The sequence below is a fragment of the Meriones unguiculatus genome, chromosome 6 (assembly GCF_030254825.1).
Source record: "Meriones unguiculatus strain TT.TT164.6M chromosome 6, Bangor_MerUng_6.1, whole genome shotgun sequence".
Taxonomy (NCBI): Eukaryota; Metazoa; Chordata; class Mammalia; order Rodentia; family Muridae; genus Meriones; species Meriones unguiculatus.
Window position 1 is genome coordinate 73,101,809 of NC_083354.1, and position 19,391 is coordinate 73,121,199.

At 43.2% G+C, this 19,391-nt stretch overlaps 1 pseudogene; it reads left to right on the forward strand.

Moving 5' to 3' along the window:
• LOC132654708 (baculoviral IAP repeat-containing protein 1a-like) overlaps nt 1-19,391 on the forward strand; it is a 212,208-nt pseudogene that overhangs the window by 37,828 nt on the left and 154,989 nt on the right.

Here is a 19,391-nt window from a genome sequence, read left to right on the forward strand (position 1 = left end):
GTGAACCCTAGTTATCCTCTTGCCTCTGCACCCACAGTGCTGTGTCACTATTCTTTATTCTTTAAGATTATTTTAGCTGGTTTCATGGACAGGCACTAACTCTGTTCTCACCCCAACACATTTCCCGAATATCCTCACCATTACTTTGCAAACCACATGCATTGGTTATTGGAACCCAGAGACTGAAGGTTATACAGGATGCAAGACTGACAGAGTCACTGAGAATGTTCACTTTCTGCCTCATTCCTGGTCCTGAATCTTCATGTCCTCCATAAAGCTAATGCAGACACTTAACTGCACAGAACCATTTCATGACTTTTCTCTTCTCTGCATAGTTGTGTATTTCTTCAAAACCTGAAGTCCTCTGCAGAAGTGATTCCAGCCCTTGAGAGCCACCATGCACTTCTGGAAGCCATGGTAATGAGCCCCACCCCTTCTCTGACTCAGCAACACAAGATTGTGGGGTTGAGCTGCGATTGTCAACTATAAATGTACCATAATTAGAAAGAGTCCACGAGAATCTAAGAAGCAACTGTCACACGATAGCTATAGATGGGGCTTCACAGTGAACAGTGAGCCCTTCTCCCTGAAGAAGCAGATGCTTGGGACCCTTTTAGACTTCGACTTGATTAAAATGCAGACTAAACACATTTCATCTGCCCTTTTGCTGCAGGCAGTAGGCTTGACTTTCTGCTAGAACTTTTGAATCTTAAAGTCACATGTCATTTTTCTTTGTTGGACTTTTCCTTGAGACAGATTTTCAGTTTGTAGCGTAGGCTGATCTTGCAGTTTGTATGGAGCCAAACCTGACCTGGAACTTGTGATCTCTGCCTCAGCCTTAAAAATGCTATGGTTCCAACTGTCTTCACCCAAGTCGAGCTGATTTGACTTTTGATGTTGTTTCTTGTATTGAAACCAAGACCCCTTTTGTGCTACACAATAACTCTGGACTGAGACATATTTCTGGCCCATGAATGTGCTTTATAAACAAAACCAAATGCCAAGTAATAAATCAGGAAATCTATTTTTGCAACAGAAGACACAACTGTCAATCGATGGGCATACCAACTGCTGCATGCCCCAGTTGTTTGGTAGGTGTGTTATGATTGCCTTCCCACAAAGCAAAAGCAAATGTGGGAATCATGGCTCATGTCTACAATATAGCATTCTGGAAGCTGAGGCAAAAAGATGGCTGTGAGTTCAAGATCAGCCTGGATTATACTATAAAACACCATCTCTAAAAACAAAATAAAGCAAAAAAAACTGACAGCAAACAAACATGAAAAAAAATGAAGAAAACAGGGTGAAAACTGAAAAGATAATCAACTCTGGGTTGATGTGATATGTGTACATTATTTGCGAATTTGCAAATGACGTTGCATGGTCAGGAAACGTTGTTCAGTTGGTAGAATACATGCCACAAAGACAGAGTGAAGTCTAGAAGACTTTGGGTTCTCAATGATAACATGTCTCACTATCATGCAAATTTCAATTTAATAAAGGATTTCTCTTTCAAAGGAAATCAAAAGTGAAAGCAATCAGGAGGACCCAGTTCATCCCACCGAGGCTGGTAGGAACATGAAAGCACATGGGATTCTGTGTATTTGTATATTGGACAGGAAAGCATATTTCTAATTATCTGAGGAGCTCCTAGAAGAGAGCACTGAGGTAAAGGGAGCTGTGGGTGAGAGAGTCAGTGCTCCTGTGGCATCTTGAGAGTGAATGCAGGACTACAGACAGCAGTCTTCATGCCAGATCCAAAGCAGCCAGTGTTAAAGGCATCTTGCAGCAGGCTGGTCTCCTGAGATCCTAAAGGGAAATTAGGGTGCCAGGATATCTAACTCCCTGTCAAATGAGAGGCCTTAGACATAGTACCCCACATTCTGATGCTACGGAAAGATGAGAGGGTCTTAGGGTATGGACGGGGGTCAGAGGAAAAAGGGGAGAGTTCTAATCCACTCTTAGCAGACAATCAACGCAATCAGAGAGATGTGAAGGTACACCTTCCTCTGCCTTCCTTCTCTCCACAGGCTTGGCTCTGAAGGAAGCCCAGTGGTTTCAAAAGGCAAAGAATCTCAGTGAGCAGCTGCGAGGTGCCTACACTAAAGCCACTTTCTGCCACATAAATTTGCCAGAGGTGTGCTCCAGCCAAGGCACTGACCACTTGCTTGGCTGTGATGTGTCCATCGTTTCAAAGCACATCAGCAGGCCAGTGCAAGGAGCCCTGACAATCGATCCCCGAGTTCTTCGCCACTCTCAGCTCGGTCATGTGTGTGGAGGGGGAAGCTGGCAGTGGGAAGACAACCTTCCTGAAGAAAATAGCTTTTCTCTGGGCATCAGGGTGCTTTCACCTGTTGAACAGGTTCCATCTGGTCTTCTACCTCTCCCTTAGTTCCACCAGACCAGACCAGGGTCTGGCCAGCATCATCTGTGCCCAACTCCTAGATGCAGGAGGCTCTGTTAGTGAAGCATGCCTGAGCAGGATCATCCAGCAGTTAAAACACCAGGTGCTGTTCTGGTTGGATGACTATAATGGGTGGACTTGCTCCCCCAAGACATAGAGACACTGATTACAAAAAACTACTTGTCACAAACCTGCTTATTGATAGCTGTACGTACAAACAGGGCCAGGTCCATCTGTCCATACCTGGATACAATTCTAGAGATCAAAGAGTTTCCTTTTTATAATTCATTCTCTGTATTATGGATGGTCTTCTCAGAGAGTATAATACTTCTGCAAGAGTTTATGATTTACTCTGGACAGAATGTGGATTTACAGGGAATTCACAAAACTCCTCTATTCATGGCTGCAGTCTGTACTGACTGGTTTCAAAATCCTTCTGACCAGCCCTTTCATGATTTGGCAGTTTTCAAGTCCTATATGAAGTACCTGTCCTTAAAGTACAAAGCTGCAGCTGAGGCCCTCAGGCCACTGTGTGCTCATGTGGTCTGCTGGCCTTGAGGGGGTGTTTTTCTCCATGCTTTGAGTTCAACAATGATGACCTCACAGAGGCTGGAGTGGATGAAGATGAAGACCTGACCACCTGCTTGATGAGCAAATTCACCGCCCAGAGGCTGAGTCCAGTCTACCGGGTTTTAAGTCCTCTCTTTATTTGAGACAAATTAACTTGCCCTTGAAGGCTCTGACCACCTACAACAACTTTTTGAAGTATGTTTCCAGCCACCCTTCATCAAGGGCAGGGCCAGAAGTTGTGTCTCATTTGCTTCAGTTGGTGGATGAGAAAGAGTCGCTGGAGAACATGTCTGACTATGAGAATTACAAGAAGCTCTACCTGGAAATTTTCAAGTGGGTGGAGTTTGTTAGGGCGCTGTGCCAGGAAGCTCCAGAAGCTTTCTGTTCATTCCTTTCAGAACATTTGTTAGATATTGCTTTAAACATTGCTTATGAAAGCAACACAGTTTCTGCATGTTCTCCATTGATTTTGCAATTCCCTCGAGGGAGAACACTGGCTTTGAGAGTATTGAATTTCCTGTACTTTTGGGACCACCCAGAAAGCCTGTTACTGTTGCAGAGTTTACAGGTTTCCATAAAAGGAAATAAAATGTCTTCTCATATAGATTATTCATTCAAGACATATTTTGAAAACTTACAGCCACCAGCTATAGATAATGACTACACATGTGCTTTTGAACATATAAAAGATTGGAAGAAAACATTTACTGAAAATGAGATCACCAATAAATATGTAACTATCCGACCCAGGGCCACACCAGACATCAGTGAAGGGTACTGGAAATTGTCACCCAAGCCACACAAGATCCCTAGGTTGGAAGTTGCAGTGGCCAACATGGGCCCTGCAGAGCAAGCACTGCTCTGGGTCCTAATGGAAGTCTTCTCAGCTTCACAGAATATTGAGCTCTGCTTGTCCAACAGCAGTGGCTTTCTTGAAAGCATCCACCGGGCTCTGGAGCTGAATAAGACCTCTGTCACCAAGTACTTTGTGTGCAGGCTGGAGCTCAGCACAGCAGAACAGGAGCTGCTTCTCACCCTTCCTGCCTTGCAGTCTCTTGAGGTCTAGGGGATGAACCAGCTACCAGGTATCCCTGAGTGTGCTTTCACAAGCATGACTCTGTTGTTTCTCATTCTTAGTGTTAGATGAGTAAAACTTCTCAGGCACAAGCCATGAATGTGCCATGATAGGAGAGATCTGAATACTCTCACTGTTTGGGGCAGTGTATAAGGCCCTGAATCCTAGAATGGGTTTCAAGTAACTCAGAGAACACTAGGAAAATATTGTTACCATCCTTCTCATTTATTCCTGAATTATAGGTGAGCATCACCTTATTTCCTTCAATATATTTTGACGTGTTGATATCACTGTAAATATTTAACTTTTTTATTTTATAATAAATAGTAAAGCTTCCTTTTCATCAGCCTGTTGCATGGTTGGACATGCTTTGAGATGATGTCTTCTGTAGTCTAGACTGGCCTTATCCTGGTTATCTACCTGATCCTTCTGCCTCCATTTCCCCAGCACTAGATTACAGGATTGCAGGGTATGGCACCACATCCTGGCTCTGAAACAGCATCAAATTTAATAAGTACCAACTCACTCATTACAAAAACGTTGATTGACTTTAAAGTAAACCAGCTGGAGATGAAGCTCAGGTATTGATTACTTGCCTGGCACAAATAGCTGGGATTGGCCATAGAATTTTGCAATCTGGGCAAGGTGGTGCATACCTGTGAGGCCAGCATGTAGAAGGTAGAGGCAGGAGGATCAAATGTTCAGTGGCTGCTTGGGCCAGAGATAAAAATACCACAGGCTTGCTCGAAAAAGAGAAATATTTTATTTTAAACTGTTATTTCCACTTTATTTTTAAATATTTTATAAATTACAGTTTATTCACTGTATCCCCACTGTAGCCCCTTTCCTCATCCCCTCCCACTCCCACCCTCCCTCCACCATCTCCTTCCATGCCCCTCCCCAAGTCCACTGATGGGGGAGATCCTCTTCCCCTTCCCTCTGACCCTAGCCTATCAAGTCTCAGCAGGACTGTCTGCATTGTCTTCCTCTGTGGCCTGGTAAGGCTGCTCCCCACTCAAGGGGAGGGGATCAAAGAGCCAGCCACTGAGCTCATGTCAGAGACAGTCCCTGTTCCCATTACTATGGAACCCACTTGGAGACTGAGATGCCATGGTCCACATCTGTGCAGGGGTTCTAGGTTATCTCCATGCATGGTCTTTGGTTGGAGTATCAGTCTCAGAAAAGACCCCTGTGCCCAGATTTTTTAGTTCTGTTGCTCTCTTTGTGGAGCTCCTGTCCCCTCCAGGTCTTTCTGTCTCCCCATTTTTTTCACAATATTCCCTGCACTTGGCCCAAAGTTTGGCTATGAGTCTCAGCATCTCCTTTACCTTGCTGGGTAAAGTCTTTCAACAGCCCTCTATGCTTCGCTCCTGTCCTGTTGCCTGAATTTGATTACACCAAATTACAAACAACAAAATAATGTTTTGGCCATTTAAAATATATGATTTAATGGCATAAATAACATCCACATTCTTGTCCATCCATCACCCCTACCCTTTCTTAGGACCTTTTAATTCTCTCATCCAGCAACTTGATTCCATTAAACAGAAACTTTATTGTTTTTAATTTAGATTTTTTTTAAAAAATATTCATTTATTTATTTTGTATATATGTGTACCCTGCATGTACAACAGCATGTTATAAGGTGGCATCAGATCCCATTATAGATGGTTGTGAGCCACCATGTTTATGTTGGGTATTGAACTCAGGAAGAGCAGACAGGGCTCTTAACCATTGAGCCATCTCTCCAGCCCTAAACAGTAACTCTTCCCTTCATTAGCCCATTTTCTTTCTTTCTTTCTTTCTTTCTTTCTTTCTTTCTTTCTTTCTTTCTTTCTTTCTTTCTTTCTTTCTCTTTCTTTCTTTCCTTCCTTCCTTCCTTCCTTCCTTCCTTCCTTCCTTCTTTCTTTCTTTCTTTCTTTCTTTCTTTCTTCATTTATTTATTCACTTTACATCCCAATCTCAGCCCCCTCCCTCCTCTTCTCCCACCCTCCTTCCTTCTTCCCCATATCCCTCCTCTCCTCCCCCTTATGAAAGGGGAGCCCCCTCCCACCTACTCTTCCCAGCACATCACGGCATATCAGGACTGAGCACATTCTCTACTACAGAGGGCAGGCAAGGCAGCCCCACAAAGCATACAGGAGAGTCCTTGTCAGAGACAGACCCTGCTCCCTTTGCTAAGGGACCCACATGAAGCCCAAGCTGTCCATCATGTACACATAAGTAGGGGCCTTGAGCCACTCCATGCATGGTTCTTAGTTGTTATTTCAGTCTCCTCAAGCCCCCCTGTGCCCAGGTTATTTGGCTCTGTTGGACTTCTTGTGGAGATCATGTTCCCTCCAGGTCCTTCTACTCTTCCTCCCACTCTCCCACAAGGCTCCCTTTGCTCCACCCAATGTTTGGCTGTGAGCCTCAGCATCTGTTTCAATCTGCTGCTGGGTAGAGCCTCTCAAAAGCCAGCTGTGCTAGCTCCTGTCTATAAGCATGGCAGAGAACCCTTAATAGTGTTAGGGGTTGCCTCTCTCCCATGGTGTGGCCAAACATTGGTTGGACATACCTCAGTCTCTGCTCTATCTTTATCCCTGCACATTTTGTAGGCAGGGTAAATTTTGGTTCCAAGTTTTTGTAGGTGGGTTGGTGTTTCCCTCCCTCTACTTGGAGTCTTGTCTGGTTAGTGGGTGGCCTCTTTAATCTCCATGTTTCTCACTAGAAGGGTTTTCCACTAAAGTCACCCCCAAGGCCTCCCAGAAGCCTACCCTATTGTAGGTCTCCAGCCTGTCTCAGAGATGCCCCAGGCCATGATTTCTCTTCTCTTGCATGCCCTCTGTCCTCCTTCCACCTCTCCTTCTCTCCCCAAACCAGATCCCTATCTCATGTGCCTCAGCGCTCTCTCTCCTATCTTGTCCCCTCTCTTTGAGCACTTCCTCTATCTATTCTATTTTCCCTTCTCAGTGAGATTCATGCATCCTCACCTGTGTCTTTGTTACTTAGCTTCTTTGGATCTGGGAATTATAGTATGGTTATCCTGTATGTCCTGTATCCTATTATCCACTTATAAGTAAGAACATACTATGTGTGTCTTTTTGGGTCTGGGTTATCTCACTCAGGATGATCTTTTCTAGTTCCCACCATTTGCCTGCAAATTTCATGAGTTCCTTTTTTTGTAATAGCTGAGTAGTATTTCATTATGTAAACGTACCACAGTTTCTTTATCCATTCTTCGGTTGAGGGACATCTGGGTTGTTTCCAGTTTCTGGCTATTATAAATAAAGCTGTTATAAACATAGTTGAGCAAATGTCCTTGTTTTGTGATAGAGCATCCTTTGGGTATATGCCCAGGAGTGGTATAGCAGGGTCTTGAGGTAGAAGTATTCCCAATTTTCTGAGAAACTGCCAGATTGAATTTCAAAGTGGTTGTACAAGATTTCACTCCCACGAACAATGCAGGAGTGGTGCCCTTTCTCCACATCCTTGTCAGCATATTCTGTCACTTGAGTTTTTGATCCCAGCCATTCAGCCTAGTGTAAGGTGGAATCTCAGAGTTGTTTTGATTTGCATTTCCTGGATGACTAAGGATGTTGAACATTTTTAAGTGCTTCTCAGATATTAGAGATTCTTTTGTTGAGAATTCTCTTTTTATCTCTGTGCCCCATTTTAAAAATTGGATTATTTGTTTTGTTGGTGTTTAATTTCTTGATATATTTTGGATGTTTACCTTTTGTCAGATATAGGATTGGTGAAGATCTTTTCCCAATCTGTAGGCTGCCACTTTGTTCTGTTGACAGTGTCCTTTGCCTTACAGAAACTTTTCAATTTCAAGAAGTCCTATTTATTGATTGTTGATCTTAGAGCTTGAGCTGTTGTTGTCATGTTCAGGAAGCTGTCTCCTGTGCCAATGCGTTCAAAGCTCTTCCCCACTTTTTCTTCTAACAGATTTGGTATCTCTGGCTTTATGTTAAGATCCTTGATCCACTTGGACTTTAGTTTTGTGCAAGGTGATAAATATGGATCTATTTACAGTTTAAACATGTAGACATTCAGTTAAACCGGTGTCATTTGTTGAAGATGCTATTATTTTTCCCTTGTAAGGTTTCGGTTCCTTTGTCAAAAAGCAAGTGTCCATAAGTGTCTGGGTTTATTTCTCAGTCTTCGTCTCGATTCCATTGATTCACCAGTCTGTTTCAATGCAAGTACCGTGCAGTTTTTATCATTGTCACTCTGTAGTACAGCTTAAAATCAGGGATAGTTTGATCAGTCTTTTGTAAAATCTGTTTTACTGTCTGTCCCAACAAACTTATCTACCTAGATATATTATATAAGTATAATCATATAATAATTAACCCCATGTGTAGCTCATTTGCCTTCATATAATGTTTTCAAAGTTTACCATGGCATAACATATATTAGACTTTCATTTCTTTTTGTAAGTGAATAATAATAATATTACTTTGTGTGTAGGTTTATAATTGTGCAAGTGCCATTTTGTTTATCTATTAATCTGTTCATGGACACTGAGTTTTAATGCTGCAGGTATAATTTGTGTTACTAGTGTCTGTTTGAGCTCTGCTGTATTGGTTTTTATATATTTCCACGAGTAGAATTGTTGCTTTACATAGTTCTTATGTTTTTGAGACAGGGTCTCTCTCTATGGCTAGAATGGTTTGTAACTCACAGGAACCCTCCAGCCTCAGCCTCCCAGTCATTGGGGTTAGATCTATGAGCCACCATATCTTTTTTGTGTTTAACCTTTGAGGAACTCCCCAACTGTGTTCCATGGTGGCTACCCCATGTATCTCCCACTGCAATGTGCAAGCCTCTGCTTTTTCTACATCTTCCACCCCATTTTCCCTTTGTTTTGCTTATCTTAGACACATTCTAGTAAGTGAGCATTCTCACCTGTAGTTCGAATTTACGTTCCTCTAGTGACTGTATGGGCCTCTTCGTGTGACTGTGTACCTTTCTGAGAGAAAAGTGCGCTTAAATCTTTGTCCATATAAACATGTTGTCAAGGTATGGAGGTTCATACCTGCACTCTCAGGAATCCAGAGTGAGGGAAGAGGGCAGTCCTGACTTTGAGACCAGCTTGAGCTATATAATGGGTCTGGGGCAGCCAAGGCTGTAGAGTAAAACTATCTCAAACAAACAGAACACAATCATTGTTGCTCTATTGTAGGAGTTCTTTGTGTACTGTGGATATTAAACCCTTATGAGACAGGGAAGGCATCTCACTGGGAGAGCATTGGTCTACCAGTTGTAAGACCTGGAGTTCTGTCACAGCCTGAAAAAAAAATCTATCAAAACCTAAAGTCAGAGATGTAGCTTGAAAGACATTTTCTCCCATCCTGTAGATTGTCATTTCATCTTCTAATGTCCTTTGATGCATGAACAACTGTTAATTTTGATAAGGTCTGTACTAGCAAGGGTCCCATAGAAGAACAGAACTTACAGAGCATATACATATACATATACATATACATATACATATACATATACATATACATATACATATACATATACATATACGAATGACTTACATGTTGTGGTCTAGCTAGTCCAATAATTATTGTCTACAATTGCTAGTCCAAGAATCCAGTAGTTGTTCAGTTTATGAGGCTGGTTGTCTCAGCTGGTCTTCAGTATATGCTAGAATCCTGAAGAAACAGGCTCTAATGATAGTGAAAGAACAGATTTGCTAACAAGAGGCATAGCAAGCAGGCAGAGAGTGAGAGAGAGAGAGAGAGAGAGAGAGAGAGAGAGAGAGAGAGAGAGAGGGAGGGAGAGAGAACTTTCTTTTTTTTATGTCCTTACGTAGGCTGCCTGGAGAAAGTATGGTCCTGATTAAAGATGGCTCTTCCCGACTCAAAGGTCCAAGTTAAAAGTTGATCTTCCCACTTCAAATTATTTAATTAGAAAAAAAAAAAAAAACCTCACAGGTGTGCCCAATCATTTAGGTTTTAGTTAATTTTAGATGTAATGAAGTTAACAACCAAGCCTTTCCCAAGGTCTTTTTTTTTTTTGCTATTGCTTTTTATAGCATATCTAAGGATCCATTGTGAAATCCAAGGTCATGAAGATTACCTGTTTTCTTCTAAGAGTTCTATAGTTTTATCTCTTACATATGTTGTCAATCCAATTTAACCTTTCTATGAGTTGGAAGCAGGAATCCAACTGTGTTCTTTTGCATATGCAAAAACAGTTGTTCCCATGCTGTTGGTTGGGGAGATGTCTCATTTATTTTGTGAATCTAGAGACCAGCACAGGGCTTCCCCTGCATTCTGTGATCAGTAGATGTTGCAGCTGGCAGTATCTTCCTGGATCTGCTTCCTAGATGTTAGGAAGTCTGAGAAACTTCATCTTGAAAGCATGAAAATGGCTGAAGGTCACAGCACACTTGAGAACTTCCACTGGGGACCTTGAGTGATGGGAACTATGTGCTGCTTTCCAGATCAGCTCTTTGCTAGCTTGGACAAGTTTCCCAGCCTGAAAGAACTGTCTGTGAGACTAGACAGCAAAGCAGATGTGCTTTCAGTCCTTCCTGGAGAGTTCCCAAACCTCCTATCCATCCAAACTTCCATAGAGTTTGACATCTCCAGACTAGGTAAGGATGGTGCTTGGATCTCCAGCTCATGTCTCAGCTGGAAAAGCTACTTGGCTAGTAATTGTTAAAACCGTTAAATCATCATTAGTTAAACCCTCCCTGGGCTTCACAGCATGAACTGTGGGAATACTAACCTTCCTTGGAGATTTATTTGAGAACCTTGAGTTTTTACTATATACTAAGATCTGTTCTGAGCACTTGACAAATATTAACTCACTCTTTGCACTCAGTGTGCTCAGTGTGTGAGCTGAGGTACTGCGATTATTGCCACTGTGCAGCTGGAGAAATTAAGGCAGAAAGAAAGATGTTAAGCGATTTCCACAAGTTTTCTCAGCAACGACAGGCTGCTTATGCAGCCACAGCCATGTCGCCATGATAAGCCTGATGCTTTTCTACACCCTCACTCAGGGAAGCAGAGCCTTTCCTTCTCTTCTTCCTACCTCTTATGAAGCACGATTTCCCTGATACTTGGCCTTCCTTCCTCGCCTTCTGAAACAACCCCCTCAGCCTAACCTAGTACTGTGCAGTGGCTGGTCTGCCATAGTCCTGCCTTCCACTGTTGAACATACCAGCGTAACTGAAACAGCACATATTTTCTCAGTTTTTCTTCATCTTTCTCTCCAAAATTATCTGTAAAGTTTTTTAAGATATATTTATTTACTATTTACACATTATTGCACCTGCATGTATGCCTGCACAGCAGAAGAGGGCACCAGATCACATAGACGATTGTGAGCCACGATGTGGTTGCTGGAAATTGAACTCAGGAACTTTGGAAGAGCAGCCAGTGCTAGTTGATGGCAAGCCTTGATGTTGAATTCTGAGAATAGAAAATTGATCCAGAAATCGTCAGGAACTTGTCCCAGGTCAGTTCCAGAAGCTGAGCACAAGTCCAACATGGCCTGAGCTGTAGACACTAAGAAATTGCACTGCGCACCATGTGTTACCATGTCATTGTGTCACTGCCCGTTTAATCAGTGTGGCTGGGACTGATGGACTGAGGGCCCAATTCTGATAGAAATTTGTGGTCTTCTCTAATTTCTGCAAATATTTCATCTTTTGCAGTTAAATTGATTCAGAACTCTTCAAATCTTCATGTCTTCCATCTGAAATGTGATTTACTATTGAATTGTGAGTCTCTCATGGCTGAGCTTGCTTCCTGCAAGAAATTCAGAGAGATTGAGTTTTCTGGACAATGCTTTGAAACCACGTCATTTGGTAAGAATTGTATAATGTTGACTTCAGATGCTCCTGTGCACAGTCTTTCAATACTCTAGGATTAAAATGCAACTGGTGTCATGGGAACTGTGATGACACCTAATCTTCAGTGAGGCTTTCACAAAAGTGAAGTATATCTGTCTACATCTCGGTTCATTTTCATAACCGAGTCTTCTACTCAGTCATAGTAACTCTGAGTAGTATATCACCTTTCATCACTTTTGAAATACTCTTTGTTTCAGTGGTCCTCTGTGTCATAGGAAATTTATCTAACTCAACTCAATTTTATTTTCCCTTTCCTAGTCACCATCTTGCCAAATTTTGTTTCTCTGAAGATGTTGAATCTTAAATGCGAACAATTGCCAGATAAGATTGAAATGTCGGAAAAGTTTGGTAAGCTTGTAAATCAGCATTTCTTAATTTATTCTTTTTCTCCTTGTTGTTGTCATGGTAGTCATCATTGTGTGGTTGTTGTCCTTCGCCTCTTCTACCTCCTCCTCCTCTTTCTCCTTCAGTGAACCCACAACAAAGCAAGTTGTGAACAATTGTCCTTTGACTATTGGTTAGGGTTTTTATTGCTGTGATGAAACACCATGACCAAAAGCAGCTTGGGGAGGAAAGGCTAAATCTCACAACTCTCAGGTCACACTGCATCAGTGTGGGATCAAAGAGCAGGAACCTGAAGGCAGAAACTGAATCATAAGGGTGCCTCTTGCAGGATTTGTCCTTGTGGCTGGCTCAACCTGCTTTTTTATAGCACCTATGACCACCTGTCTAGGAGTGGCACCACCCACAGTGAGCTGGGTCCTCCCACATCAATCATCAGACAAGAAAATGCACCAGAGGCTGGCCATAAGACAGTCTGGTGGAGGCATCTTCTCAACTGGGGTTTCCTCTTCCAAAATGACTCTAGTTTGTGTCAAGTCAACATAGCACTGCCAGTACAACATCCATGGCAATAGGTTCCAGGACACCCCTTCTGATGCCAACACTGGAAGATGCTTAAGTCTATGATACAAAATGGTTAAGTATTTGCATATGACCCCAAATAGTTTAAACCTTCTCTAGTTCCTACAATACCTAGTACAATATAAGAGCTATGTAAACAGCATTGTGTTCTTCAAGGAAAGGGGGGAAAAGTCTATACATGCTCAACATGGACATAACTTTAAAAATATTTCATGTCTGGCAAAATGGTTCAGAGCACTACAAAAGTGTGATGTCAAGCTTGAAGCCTAGAATTTTATCCCTGTGACGTGCATAGTGGAAAGGCACGTTGTTCTCTGACCTACATATACACACACATAATTAATTAAATGTAATAAAAATATACAAGCTGTGGTGGGTGGACATGCCGATACAGAGGGTCAGCTGCATGAGCTACACGGGTCCTTAGGAAGACATCATAGAGTATTCAGTCTCATCCCCAGATGCCCTCAAGGTGGGGCCCACTCATCCTCATGCTTGAGTTCATTAAATGCAATGTTCTTAGACTCACTGATACCTTAGGAGAAAATTCGGTCATGATGGCACTGTGTGACTTCATTTTCCAGCATCTACGCCAATGATAGGTTGTTTTGGTTTCAAATGTTTCTGGAGTTTATATGTATTTTTATTAAAGGTTAAGAAAACATTATATTATGACTCATAATTAACACAATGATAAGTATAGGCAGAGTTTTAATACTTTTCTAATGATTTATTTATTTTTGTTTCATGTGCATAGGTGTTTTGACTGCATGTTTGTCGGTGTGGAGGTGTTGGATCCTGTGGAACTTGAGTTACAGACAGGTGTGATCTGCCAGTTGTGTTTTGATCTGCTGGGAATTGAACCTGGGTTCTCTAGAAGAAAAGCCAGTGTTCTTTGCTGCTGAGCCATCTCCTTAGCCCCAAATTTAAATAGTTTTGACTTAATAAATGATTGAGAAAGTAATCAGATTTTATGGTAAATACTGTAAAAGGTTAAATAAAGGGAGGGGAGAGAGTGCAGCTACGTGGTAGAGAGCTATGTCTTCATAATGTTTTTCAGCCTTTATTGTGCATAAAGAGAGCCTGAGTTTTCTTTGTTTGTAGAAGTGGATAGGTAATTCAGTGTGCTAAAACAGCAGGAACAGGATCAGGATTAGGCACCAAGATGGCTGGCATGTATCACATGTCAATTATGCAAAACAGACATTGAGTATAGTGAGAGCCAAGTCTCCTCGCTGCAGAAGAGAGAATTTACAAGCATTGACAGGGCAGGGTAGGGCAGCCAGATGACTCAGCTGGTAAAGGGGTTATGCCAATCCCAAGGACCAAGTTTAGATCCCTGGACTCACATGGATGAAGGGGAGAAGCAGCACTTACAAGGTTGCCTTCTACCCCCACACATGCTCTGTGATATGTGGGTGCCCACACACCAACACTGACCTGATGTAAGTCAATGAATGTCAACCAAAAAGAGCCCCAGGGAGAGGCCACTCCTCAGGCCTCACCAGACCCTGTCAGGAGGAAGTGAGTGTCAGATTCCTGTGCCCAGACTGAGAGCTAGTCCATCTCATGAAGTGTGTTTCCTCCTTCTTAAATTTAATTAATTAAATTTTAAGACATTTCTGTTATTCTGTTTGCTCATGTGTTTCTGTGCACATGTGTGCCTGGTGGCCACAGAAGTCATATGAGGGTTTTGAGTCCCCTGAATCCAGGCAATTATCAGCCACAGTGTGCAGGCCGGGAACTGTGCATGGGACAGCTACAAAGGCAACAAGTGCTCTTAACTTCCGGGCCTTCTCCGCAGCCCCACATATGTTCCCTTAAAAATAAATTACTGTATACACATTGTGACGCTCTAAATTTGAGAAGCTTTGCTTATGAAGCTCTGTCCTTACAGCAAATTGGGCAAGAAAAATATATGTCAGAAAGAGAAAAGCAAAGTGGAAATGTTGGTGTGGGCTCATAGTTTTTGTGCATGGTTTGTTTGCAGGGGTTCATTGTGTGTGTTTGTGTGTGGCTGTGCTGTGGCATGGGTGTGGCAGTCAGAGAACAGCAGGTGGGAATCGGTTGGTTCTCTCTTTCTACCATCTGGATTCCTGGAGTCTAACTGGGGTGTCAGGCTTGGCTGCGGATACCTCTCCCCCTGAGCTGTCTCACCTTCTCTGAGCCATGAACAGAGAGAGAGCTCTGAATATGTTTCAAGTCATCCATATCTCCAGTCGTACACACACACACGCTCCTCACACAGCCACCAGAGAGTGTGGAAGCTTGGCTGTAGTAACGAACACACAGGTGCTCAGATGTCCATTCTTTTTAACGGTTTGAAACCATTTTCTGTACATAGAACTAGTGTGATTTCTTTCAGTGGCTAGATATCTGAAGTAACCTGTTCATAATACATCACCTAGAAGCCGAGAGTGGTGGTAACACATACCTATGATGTGTTGGGAGTACTGGGAGGATGAGGCAGGAGGATTATGAGTTCTAGCCATTCTGGTCTGGACTACAAGCTGAGACTCTGTTCTGAGATTGCCAAGACCAACCAACCAACCAACCAATCAACCAACCAACCAACCAACTAACCAACCAACCAGTTAATGCAAATTAATGGTCCTGTTTCCTGGGCACACTCACATAACCACTGCCTGTGGTACACACTGAGATTGAAATTTTAGATCTGATTTGCTGGTTTAAATGGATGTGGCAAGAGCAAGACCCATAGCTGAGTTTTCATGACTGGCACAGTAGAGCTGCCAACAGTGCACCCTGCTTTGCTTTCAGATGAACAAGGAGGCAAAACAAAGCTTATTCTGTGTGTGTGTGTGTACATGTATGTGTGGTGCCATGGTATCCAGCATGCTAGGCAAGACGTTTATCACTGAGCTAACTGCCTAAATCCCTGGACTTGAGTTCTAAATATTATCTTTCCTTTGGTAACTAAGGACTGTGTAGAAATGTTTTATTCCAGAACTAGGAAGGGGAAAGTTGAAGATAAATATGGAATATGGTTTATGCTGGAAAGGTTTTTAAATTTTCTGTGAGGCCACAAATGTTGAGACTTAGAGATCATAGGTGCAGAGTGTCACGCTAAGGAGGACTGATGTGTGGTGGAAGGCTGTCATGGTGGTAGATGGTGCTTTACTGAGAAGTATGGGTATCTGCAGAGTGATGGCTGGAGGTGGGATGGCAAGGGGAATGGGCGAAGGCACTGTTGCAGCTAGGAGGGCGACCCGTAGGAGAGGCCCCCACTTTAGAGGACATTTTTATTTAATACAACATGATATCTTGGAACTGTTAGTGGTGGGGCCTGAGTATGGAATGCCTGGGTCACAGCTGCTCATGGTGGAACAGGGACAGAGGATGGCTTGCTGTGTCACCCACAGCACTGGCTCTGGATTCTCTCAGGAACCTGGAGGAACTGCTTCTTTCCACTGGGGACGGGATTCATCAAGTGGCCAGACTGATTGTCCAGCAGTGTCTGCAGCTTCAGCGTCTCCGAGTTCTTGCCCTTCACGACACCTTGGACACCAACAGTGTGCTGGAAATTGGTGAGTTTCCCTTGTACTGCTCTTTCTCACCATCACTTCATTTGCCACTGGACTTAGCCCGTGGGGAAATCCTCTGCAATAAGGACTGCTTTACATATACATACCCCAAAGTTTTGTTTGTGCCTTATATTCATAGTAACACATGTGACCAGAATGCATTGATTTCACTGCTGTGCACCATTCTTATTTGACCACATGTGTGCTGTTTCTAGATGCTGGCTACTATGGGTGCTTCAAAGAGCATGCTCATAGAATGTATGCATTTAGGTATTCTGGGGCTGGAATTTCTGAGATCTCACATAGATTGATTAAAACTTGCTTGGTTGGATGTGGCACATGCCTGTAAGTCTACACTGGGGAGGTTCCAGGGTTCCTTGTCTAGATATCAAGCTCAATGGCAGGTTGGGTTACAGGAGACTTTGACCACAAACAAGGAAACAAAGGAACACAACTCTTTATGGTGAGGAAACATGAGATGAGAGACAGAGGACTAAATCTCTGCACCTTTCCCCTTCACCACAGGTTGCTTCACAGTCTGTCTGTAGTAGATATTGTCAGTCCCTTACAGCGCAGGCACTCTAATGATTCTCATGTATAGGAAAATCCATAGCTTTAGTTGAGGAGCAGAGGGATGGATATCTTTCAGATTAACCAGCATCAGAAAGAAAAAGACAGAACAGAGCAAAAAGAAGTAGTCATACCTTTCTGTGATGCACCTCAGAACCCAGGCAGACCCCACCAAACCTCATGGAGGCTTAGCTTGTAGGTACTGCACTCAGGGTCAGGAATTCTCAGAAGAAATACACACTGTCTTAAGGTGAACCCACCTTCCTTAGGGCAGACTCCTAGCCAGGTCCCTGAAAGGAGGAGCTCAGTGCCTGGCTCCATCTTTGTACCAAAATTAACCCCAAAGAATGTGTTTAAATCTTCAGCTGTGGGACTGGAGATGTACTCAGTAGTACTCATTTATATTGTGTGAGGTCCTGAGTTCATGCCTAAGCACCACAAAAGTGAATCAATCAATCAATCAATCAATCAATCAATCAGTCAATCTCTGCCACCTTGTTCACACTCATAGCTCTAGTTTTTTTTTTTTAAATCTTCAAGCTAGGTGCACAGCACAGGTCGAGATGTAAGATCTTTCTGGAAGACCAGTGCTCTTTACCTGTGGTGGCACTTCATGCTCACTTGCTGTACATCAATATCAGCATCCATCATTATCTTCATGACTTTTCCTTCATCTTGCTTTTGATCTTCCTATGACCCACCATTCAAGGCACATTCTTGATCAGTTAGGTTGGTGTAAATGGCACTGGACAAGCTCAGTCTTGGTGCCAGGGAAGCAGGGGAAGCTGACTGTTGCTGAGAAAACATGGTATAGGCTAAATACATTATTATTAACTCCATCATTATTATGATGATATTATCTAACCTGCTGTTATAATCAAATGAAAACACAGATACCTGTCAGGTTTTATAATTGCCTTGTACCACCTTGGGCTGGGCAGATAATTCCACCTTCACTATCTCAGCCTGCATCCCTTCCATCTGTTATAATCATTCCTAATTGGACCACCTCCCATCCATAATTCCATAAATACTTTCTTATCCTTCATCTGGAGTGCTCCTTTCCAAGCCATTCCCAGAGTCCTACCTTCCAGCCGATATGGTACTCTCTTCACTTAACCCATGGCGACCTTCTCTTTCCTCCTCTCTTCCTGACTGTTCATTTCCTTCCCATGATTCTTCCCCCAAACGGGGGAAATGGAGCCATACCTAACCCTTTCTGCAATGTCCAGGTATAGGCCGTTTAATTAGCCCATCAGGAATAATGACTTAGGCAGGTTGACACAGAGGGCCAGTAACTAGCATCAGACTAATCTCCAACATCTGGGGGTCCCCCCAACCCTGACCTACATGATAAACAGAAGCTGACGAGGGGAGGCTAGGAGCTCTGTGGTGTGTCTTGTGCTCAGAGTTTCCAGGGAACTCAGTGGAAGGGGGTCTACCATGACACATACTGAGTCGTCTGGTCTCTGTCCTGGACTGTTTGCAGACACTCTCTTTCTCTGCAACCTTCCTAATAACTGTCATCCTGTCAAGTAAGAGCGATTTCAGGCTCTGCCTCCTGGAAGCCTCATTGTGTAGCAAAAGGTCTCTGGAGAGTAGGACCCAGGCTCTTGTCTACAGAAGATGGCTAGATCTGTGTGATAATGGTCACCCATGGTTGTTCAGTGAGGAACTGTTAGTGGGTTCATAGGTCGTATGTGTGACAGTTGGTGAAGGGATCCAAATGATTGCTGGGTAAACCCTTGTGGAGGCACAGAAGTTCCACTCACTTGGAAACAAGGGCTGCAAGTTGAGTTTGGAGGTCAGGCCATGGTCCCATTGACTATATGGCTTTTACCAAGGTCTTTATCATTCTCAACCTTTTTTCTTCTTTAGGCTTCAGACTCTTCAGGTAGAGAGATAGGCCAAGGTCCACAATTCTTCTTCTTTGGGCCCAGGCCACTTTGTGGTTGGCGATTGTCCCAGGATCACATCTTTTTTTTCTTTAGGCCTAGGCTCCTTGGTTTAGGGAGAGGCTGAGGCCCAAATCTCTCCTTTGTGGCCAGGCCTCTTCAGTGTTATGGATAAGCTGAGGCCAATACCTCTTCCTTGCCCCCAGACCTCTTCAGGTTTAGTCATAGGCCTAGGCCTACATCACTTTGTTGGTCCCAGACTTCTTCAAGGGTAGGATAGTGCCAGGCATATATCTTTCTTTTGGGCACAGACTTCTTCAGGTTTAAGGACAGTCCTAGGCAACCATTTTTCTTTGGGCCCCGGCATCTTCAGGGATAGAATAGGCCTAGGCCCACATGTCTTCTTTGTCTCAGGCCTCGCTATTCTGAGATAGACCTAGGCCCACATCTCTTCTTCCTTAGGCCCAATCCTCTTCAGGGATAGGGACAAACCCAGACCCACATCTCTTCGACATGAGGCCTGGGCCCCTAAATGTTATGGACAGGC